The 7,932-nt window shown below is 44.7% G+C and overlaps 1 long non-coding RNA gene across 1 annotated transcript; it reads right to left on the bottom strand.

Moving 5' to 3' along the window:
- Positions 1-2,393: 2,393 nt before the first annotated feature.
- LOC147571928 (uncharacterized) lies at positions 2,394-6,811 on the bottom strand. Its single transcript, XR_015246946.1, has 2 exons — positions 4,178-6,811; positions 2,394-3,087 (listed from the first exon to the last, which is right to left on the bottom strand). It is a non-coding gene; the product is annotated as an uncharacterized LOC147571928 (long non-coding RNA).
- Between the last annotated feature and the right edge of the window lie 1,121 nt (positions 6,812-7,932).

Below are 7,932 nucleotides of genomic sequence, written 5' to 3'. Positions count from 1 at the left end.
TCTCAGATGTTTGGATTCCGTCCTGACCAGACTTTGTTTTCAGAGCCATGGATTAAACCACTTGATTCTAGCTCTAATAAGGCAAGTTCTAGGAGTAGAGGATTGTTTTAAGTAAAAGAAGAATTCAGACTCTGAGACAGCATTTCCTTAGCTCTTTTCACCTAGGTATCTTTTTTGTTTTAGCACTGGTTTGTGGGAAGAGGGTCTGTGGAAATTTGACAGACTGATGAGGATGGGCTCAGATTCTTTGGAATTTATCTGTGAGGTTCCATGAGGCAATAGGGCTTCCATCATTTCCCTAGGGAAACGTTTGAAGCCCCACACGTTTCCAGCATTTGCTATTGTAATCTCACTGTCTTCGAGATTTAAAAATCCTGTAACTGTGGCAATTGCTCCGTGTGGCAGCCCTTCCCAAATGTACCCACCTTCTTCTTCCTCCTGCACAGTACGCTCTTGGTAGAACTTGCCATTGCTCCCTTAGGACGAGAGAATTTCATTTCTGCAAAACTGAGCTAAAATACTAATAAGGAAGACTTCATTTTAATTTGTGGCGTTGGACAGAGAGAAATACTCTCCTTAATCTTCATAATCTTACAACTCGGAAATGGAGCCTCATTTCTAGACACGCATATTAAAGCCACCAATGTTTGCAGGGGCCATATTTGATTTCCCTCTTTCCCTCCCATGCTAGTAGGTATGATTAATGGTTGTTAAAGGACTGTGTGTTCCCAACATCATTTCTAGCTTTCATCTTTTGATACTTCTATTGCAGTAAGTATGAAACTTATGTAGAGTCCAAACCCATCGTTTGAGAAGTAAAATTAAATATCTTTCATGTTTTGTAAGATTTTCTGATTTGAGCAATGTCTTCCAGTTAGAAAAAAATACTTTAAAAAATCCTTCTATTCGTCTATACCAGAGGCTCCTTAGAATCCTATTTGATCATGTCCAGATTTTGTCGCAGTTAGTATTTAAAGCATTTCCTCCAAAGGTTATAGGGATAATTGTGGTGGTATGCTAGAGTTAGTTCCTATTAACTCTTGGGAGCCAAGTGTGTACCCTCTCTTCCCAACTCTGTGCTCAGTGACCTCACATTGGTAGCTTGAAATCAGCCCTGGAAGAGTATTTACACCAGGAAAATTGGAAAATGCTACAAATCAGGGCTTTTCCCCGCCCTGGAGAGCTGTTTTTAAGTACTTACTACTATTTCACTGAATAATTATCTCAAATATATAATTGTGGCTATGTTCCATATGTCATGATTTTTTAAGTTAGTTTAAAAAAATTTTGTTAATGTTTATTTATATTTGAGAGAGAGAGAGAGAGAGAGAGAGAGAGAGAGAGAGAACAGGCACAAGTGGGGGAGGGGCAGAGAGAGGGAGACAGAATCTGAAGCAGGCTCCAGGCTCTGAGCTGTCCGCACAGAGCCCAACATGGGGGTTGAACTCACAAGCTGTGGGATCATGAGCTGAGCTGAAGTCAGATGCTTAACCGACTGAGCGGCCCAGGCACCCCTTTTAATTAGTTTTTTCCTTGAAAAAGGCAATATATGCGTGTGTGTGTTAGATACGGCAGAAACTTGTTAAAAATAGACCTAAAAATATAGTGGTTTAAATATGATACAAGTTTGATTTTTTTTTCCTCAGGTAAAATTCCAGAAATAGAGTTCCCCAATTTAGTAAGGTAGCTCTCTTATCCTCAGTATATTGCTTCTGTCTCTAGGTCCAAGGTGGCTGCTTGAGCTCCTGTCATCATAGCTACATCCCAGCGATCCAGAGGGAAAAAGGCTAGGGTAACCTTTCTCCATTCCTTGTAAGGACATGGCCCAGAATTTACATATATCCTTTCTGCTGGCTAGAACTTAGTCACATGGCCATACCTATTACTATAGAGGAGGCTGGGGAGTATACACTCAGGATGGGTTCCCACATGCCTAGCTAACACTCAGGATTCCTATAATTAAAGGAAGAAGGGGAGAATGGATATTGGTGGCCTGCTGGCAGTCTCAGTCACTATAGTGGAAAAAATACAAAAGGGCAGACAGTGAAAGCTAGAATCTTCCTTCCCATTCTAGCTTCTGGTCTTCCTTCCTACAGGGAGTTTCAGAAGCTTCCTATGCATATAATATCACCTGTGTATATATTCTTTCTTGGGAGGCCATTTAGCCCAAAGGACTCAGGTGTCTAAGTGGCCTGGGTTTTAATTCCAGTTCCACAGCTAACTAGCTGTGTGAACTTGGGCAATATATTTAACCACTATACTGCAGTTTCTCTATATGTCATATGGAGATAATAATAGTACCTCCCTCCCTGGGTTCTTGTGAGGACCAATTATGATTATACACTTGGTGTTTCAATAGTCCTTACACAGAGTAAGCACTCGAATACAGGGCGTTGTTATAATTACACTTGTATCAGTTTAATAATACAGATACTTATTTTAAAATAATAGCATTGATTTTATTAGTCTCAGCTTTATGGTCTCCTTGGCACTTCTGCTCAGAAGATTTATCTACTCTCATGATAGAAGAAACAGGTGGGTTCTGGAGTCAAAAGACTTGCATTTGAACCCAAGAGCCATTGGATTTGGTCAGTGTTTGGATCCATCATTTAAACTCTCTGGGCCTGAATTTTCTAATTTTTAAAGTGGAAAAAATAATATGTACCTCCCAGGATTGCTATGAGGCTCAAAAATGACCACGTGCATGGGCATGGGTCACAACTATCAAACAGTGCGTATTTCTACCCATAGCCATAGCCATGTCGTTGGTGTTCTAGATCAATAGAATCATCGAGTTGGGAAGGATTTTAGAGTCATTTGGCCCACTAGCTGTATGGCCGAGACCGTAGGATAGACCACCTGGAGCACCTGCTCAGCTCACCCCCAGAGGCAGGTTGCCAGCTGGTACAGATACATCCACAATACCTATTGAATTGGTTCTTTTCTGTCTCCCTCCACTGCCGCCGGCACAGGCCAGGCCAAGTGAACAGCATTTCTCACCGGGGCAAATGCGATGGCCTCTGAAATGGTTTTCCTTGTTCGGGTTCTGTCCCCAGTTCATCCATTCTTCCCACAGCTGTCAGTCATCTTTTACAAAACAAAGCAAAAGGGCTGATAGTATGTGATTCCTCTGCTTAAGAACACTTAATAGACTTTCCTTTTCAGTAACACAGTGAGATAAGGATGTGGAATGACCCTCCAGGGTACATCCTCTAAAAATCCTCCAGGTATCAAAGACCTGGCAGGATATTGAACTGGCAGATAGACCCAAATCCAAGTAAAACTGGAAACCCAGAGAGCTAAACAGAGGATGGGAGTCATTTTTCCCCTGAGCAGATTTGCCATAACTGGTAAAGTTTGTAACATACGCTACTGTCTGGCAATGATATTCAAAATGGCATTAACAAAATCAAGCTTGGGCCAGATCTGGTCTTCAGACTGCATGTATGCTGGGGGCGAGAAGTGATGATGGTTGGTGTTCCCCCAAAGCCCTCCACTTGTGCTTATATATTTTTTAAGTTTATTTATTTACTTTGTGTGTGTGTGTGTGAGAGAGAGAGAGAGTGCACGGTGTGGTTTTGCTCAGAATATTTATCTACTCTCATGATAAACACACACACACACACACACGCAAGTGTGGGAAGGGCAGAGAGAGACAGAGGGAGAGAGAGAATCCCAAGCAGGCTCCGAACTGTCAGCACAGAGCCCAACACAGGGCTCTGAGATCATGACCTGAGCCAAGATCAGGATCCTTAGAGATCAAGGCCCTTACCTGGGCCCTGAGATCATGACCATGGATCCTGAGATCATGACCTGAACAGAAATCCAGAGTTAGACACATAACCGCCTGAGCCACCCAGGTGCCCCATACACTTGTGCTAATTAACATTGCCTCTCTTCTGATGTTGGTTCTCAGACACTTCCCCAAGCCCCTGGCTATGTGCTTACTACCTAGGGAGGCTTCTGCTCAGCCGATGAGAGAGTTATAACAGGGTTTAACAGTGTTAAAATAGTGTTTTTAAGTGTCCAGGTTTATTTTCTCCTCCCCAGTTTCTGAGCCATTTTTCTGTTTTCAGGCAAGATCCCCAAGGCCTAATAGCTTGCGATGCCCCCTCACTTTTCAGGAAGTGCAGATCTGGTCTGTAGGGCTCATCCTTGGCTGTCTGGGCTCACTTACCAGCGGCTTGGAGCCAGATAGCAGAGACAGGAAAGATCCAGGTAGGCAGCCTCTGTGTTGACTGGAAGGCTCGAGGCTCTTCAAGTGGGAACATTAGTGTTTCAGTTTCTTGGTACCCCAGCTTCGTAGAGGGTATGTCATGCTCCTTGACCAAATGGAAGGACAAAAATCCAAGAAAGAAACAGGGAAGGTCTGGGGGCAAATGGTTAGACATTAAGGGTGTGGACCTTAGGATAAAAGAGGTCTAAGACTGAATCCTGTCCCTGCCGCTTGATAACAGTGTGACCTTGGCCAAATTATTTAAGGCCCAATTCCTTCCTCTGTAAAATAGGCATAATATTAAGTTGAACAATAGGAAGTTGCTTTCCGGTAAGTCAAATGGTCAAATACTGGCAAGTTCATAGGTGCTTAACCCAACATGGTACCTACCTCATAGGATTGCTGAGGACGAAATGAGATCATTTATGAAGAGGGCATAGCACAGGTTTTGAGAAATATTTGAGGCGGGAACTGAGGGAAGTGGGTAAGCAATCCGGACAGAAGGAATGCTAGATGCCAAGTCTCTGAAGCAGGAGCGAGCTTGCAGCAAGGAAACTAGTGCGGCCGGAGCCTGTGAGGGAGAGGGAGGGGGTGGGAGGTGGTCAGGGAGGTGGCTCAGGATAGATCACACAGGGCCATGTGGGCCCATGTGTGTGTGTGGGCTCGGGGGGGGGGGGGGCGGTGGTGTGAACCCTAATGACAAAAACAAGAGGTGATATTTATTGTGAAATATGTTCTGTGCATTCATGTGGTACATAGCAAGTGCTCACTAAACAGAAGCGCAAGAAGGGGGCGTCTGGGTGGCTCAGTCGGTTGAGCGTCCGACTTCGACTCAGGTCATGACCTCACGGCTTGTGCGTTCCAGCCCTGCATCGGACTCTGTGCTGACAGCTCAGAGCCTGGAGCCTGCTCTCTGGATTCTGTGTCACCCTCTCTCTCTGCCCCTCCCCTGCTCCTGCTCCGTCTCTCTCTGTCTCTCAAAAAATAAATAAACGTTAAAAAAGAATTTAAAAAAAAAAAAAGCAGAAGTGCAAGAAGCCGAGGGTGTAGACAGCACGTAGATGGATGAGACAGGAGAAGGAGGAGCAGTAACTCTAAATGACAGGATTGCACAACACACGGGGACTTTCTCGGGAAAAGCAGGGTATTTGCTCCCAGGCCCTGTGCAGAAGGACCCTTCAGGCCCCTAGATACGGAGAACTTTGCTCTGGGCCCAAGATGAACATGGGTGTCCTGGTGCTTGGCTCATCATTCACTGAGGGCAGGCCAGGAAGTTAGTCATATGTAACGTAAAGGCAGCAAATTTAGCACAGATGGCAGCTAAGCACACAAGGTCTACCGGTTACCAGTTATGTGACACTGAGCAGATTATTTAACCGCTCGGAGCCTTAGTTTCTTCTGTAAAATGGGTGGAATGATCGTACCTACCTCACAGAGTTGCATGAGGATTATATAAGACCACTTAAGCAAAGCACACAGTAAGCACTCAGTAATCATCAGTACTTCTGGATCAAATGTATGAGATGTTGGTAAAGCATCTCTAAAGAGGTTCCAAGCTCGTTAACCACTACTCAGTGTTAGGGACTCTCCTGAGGACCCAAATTCTATGTCAGAAGAAACCTAACGGGCATCTCTAAGGTCAGGAAATCCCAGATAGGAAACGGAAGGCCTTGAAGACATGCTTCAAATCAAGTGTTGGGATTTGGGGAGAGAAAAAAAAAAAAAAAATGTGGGAAGTGCACAGAGAGAAATATAGACTGTTTTTGCAAAATGGGATTTTGTTTTTTTAGACCATGAGTTACTAAAGAAGAGCAAGTATCTTCTTGCTTGAGACAGAACGTAAAGGGGAAACAGCCCCTTGCAGAAATAGCCCCGAGCACACCCCTCATTCAAAGCCCTTCATCCCCTGCAACAGCAGTTAAGTGCCCACATACCCTATAAGGAAACTCGCGCTTAAAGGGGCAGAGCTGAGAATGCAACCAGTCTGACGGAAGCCAGTATTTCTGCTCTTCAGATGTGACCATAAAAGACATCACCACTGGCGAGAGGGTCAGAATACTTATGGCCTGATATTTATGTGGATAATAAAGAGATGTCAATTATGACATCTAGGAGTTAAGATTCTTTGAGTTGGAAGAAGCAAGAGTCAATTCGAATTAGAACCAGCTCAAACAAACAAATAAAATTATTATTTTTGGTGGGGGAGGATTCCAGGCAAAATGGACCAACCAGATTGCAGAAGGAACAGAAATCGGGGATCCAAGTAGCAGGAATTTATTACAGACTTTTTGGAGAGCTGCCGCTTACATGAACAGGACAAGGGCCTAGGTCTATTGGTTCAAAATTCCGAATTTCTAAGAAAGAGAATCTGATGGGTCCAGCTCAGGTTAGGGGCGGGGCCTAAAGTGCCAAAGTGGCCACAGTGGAGGGAGGAGGGTCCACCTCTGCCTCCAGGCTGCCTCCAGGTAAGGGAATCCCTGGGAGGGAGGGGGGGGGGGGTCTCAGCCACGGTTGGTTTCAGATGCTCAAATGGGATCAGGCAATGGAAGAATCAATCTTCATTTTTTTCTGAAAAATAATGTAATCATTTTTGAATTTTAATAAACTTCATTAAACAAACGTATTAAGTGCAGTTTAGATACGGCACAGCCTATACAGATGACATTGTCTATGGTCACGCTGGGGATCTAGGTGGCAATTCAGGGAGCAGGTAGTAATTGTTCATTGTGAGGTTACTGCTCTGGAGACACGACCTGGAGAGGGGGGTAGGGAGACCTACGTCTGGGGACACCATCTGGAATTTTACCTTCTAAATTACGAAGGTACGTTGGAAGTTACCTTTAGAAAGAGGAGGAAGGGAATTTAGAAAAAGGAGGAAGACACCACCCATAATCCTTCATTCCATCATTTCTCTTGTCACGTTAGATGCCACGACAGAGTTCATACAGTTTTTGTCACCTGCTCTTTTCATTGTCGTGAGCATTTTTCTGCCTAGTTTTCCTAGTCTTCACATCTATGACCTTTAAAATAGAAACATACTAAGAATGGTCTTTGTGTAAAAGACTTGACATGAGGGGAAGTAAAATTGACGTTTTCGTCAAGAAAATACTGGCCTGGGGCGCCTGGGTGGCTCAGTCTGTTAAGCGTCCGACTTTAGCTCAGGTCACCATCTCATGGTCCATGAGTTTGAGCCCCACGTCAGGCTCTGGGCTGATGGCTCAGAGCCTGGAGCCTGCTTCCGAATCTGTGTCTCCCTCTCTCTCTGCCCTCCCCTGTTCATGCTCTGTGTCTCTCTGTCTCAAAAATAAATAAACGTTAAAAACAAAATTTTTAAAACAAAGAAAAAAAATAAAAGAAAATACTGGCCTATGTGGAAAAATCCGGAAACCCGATGCCAGCTGCCAACCTACCTGACTTCTAGAGATCACCTGTTACTGAGTTCTTCACAGCCACTCTCTTCCTGCCCATCCTGCTGTGGGATTGCCAGGTCTGTTGCTTCAAGGTAGGAGTACGCAAAGCATAGAGAGCAAAGTTGGTGGGGCAGGGATGAGGTGTTGAGTCCCCGCTGATGGTCTGGACGTCTAGATGGGTGGTTCCAACTGAGGGCAGTGTCTTCCACCCAGTGGACACTTGGCCCTGTCCGGAGATACTCTTGTTGCCACGACGGGTGGCGGGAAGGGATGTTGCTGGATTCTAGTGGGCAGAGGACAGAGATG

This window comes from Puma concolor, chromosome F2 (assembly GCF_028749965.1).
Source record: "Puma concolor isolate L17-30 chromosome F2, mPumCon1.1.hap2, whole genome shotgun sequence".
Lineage (NCBI taxonomy): Eukaryota > Metazoa > Chordata > Mammalia > Carnivora > Felidae > Puma > Puma concolor.
Note: the sequence above shows the minus strand (reverse complement) of the source record. Positions and strands in the feature narration are given on the sequence as shown.